Source organism: Triticum aestivum, chromosome 4B, assembly GCF_018294505.1.
Source record: "Triticum aestivum cultivar Chinese Spring chromosome 4B, IWGSC CS RefSeq v2.1, whole genome shotgun sequence".
Taxonomy (NCBI): domain Eukaryota; kingdom Viridiplantae; phylum Streptophyta; class Magnoliopsida; order Poales; family Poaceae; genus Triticum; species Triticum aestivum.
In genome coordinates, this window is record NC_057804.1 from 585,910,815 (window position 1) to 585,911,809 (window position 995).

The window sequence follows — 995 nt, forward strand, 5'->3', positions numbered from 1 at the left end:
ACCACCTCAAACACCCGCACTGATTGGCACCCCTCATATCCAGGCCAAATATGAGGCGAAATATGAGGGCGACCGAGCGCGTCTGCCATGTCGGACTGATGACGGAGTCCCATAAGGAATCGCTTGGAAACCCGGCGGTTTGACGGACGTCTCTTCTGGTGGGGGGGAGGGGGGGTGAACGCCGTGTGGCGCCGCTCTGGCTCGCTGGCCGAGGGGAAGTCCGGCTATTTAAGACGACCGGCGTCCCCAACCCTAACCACATCCACCTCCTCCCTCTCCGCACCGCCAGCCCGAGCCCATTGTAACGCCCCGGATTCAATGTGCCAGGTGTCATCCAGTTATTCGCCGTCGTTGCCATGTCATTTGCTTACGTGTTGCATTTTGCCATGTCATCATGTGCATTGCATTGCATATGTGTTCGTCTCATGCATCCGAGCATTTTCCCCGTTGTCCGTTTTGCAATCCGGCACTCCTATGTCCTCCAGCATCCCCCTTTTGTCTCTTGTTGTGAGCGGGTGTTAAACTTTCTCGGAATGACCCGAGGTTTGCCAAGCGGCCTTGGTATAGCACCGGTAGACCGCCTGTCAAGTTTCATGCCATTTGGAGTCCGTTTGATACCCCAACGGTTAACCGGGTAACCGTAAAAGCCTCTTTTGTGTGCAGCCCAACACCCCTCCAAAGTGGCCCAAAACCCATCCAAACCCCCTCCATGCTCTCGGTCGTTCGATCACAATCGCGTGGCCAAAAACCGCTCCTCATTTAGACTCTCCTAGCTCCCAGAATCTATAAATAGCCCCCTCCCCCGAAATTCGCGGATCAAATCCTCCCGAAACCCTAGCAACTCCCCCTCCGCGCAGCCGGACATGTCTGCCCGCGCCCGCAGCCAATCGCGCCTCGCCACATGTCCCGCCGCCGTTCCCCACAGCGCGGCCCGGGGAAGCCCATCGCGGGCCCACCCGGGCCCAGATCCGCCGCCGCCGCCCGGGGCCGTGCCC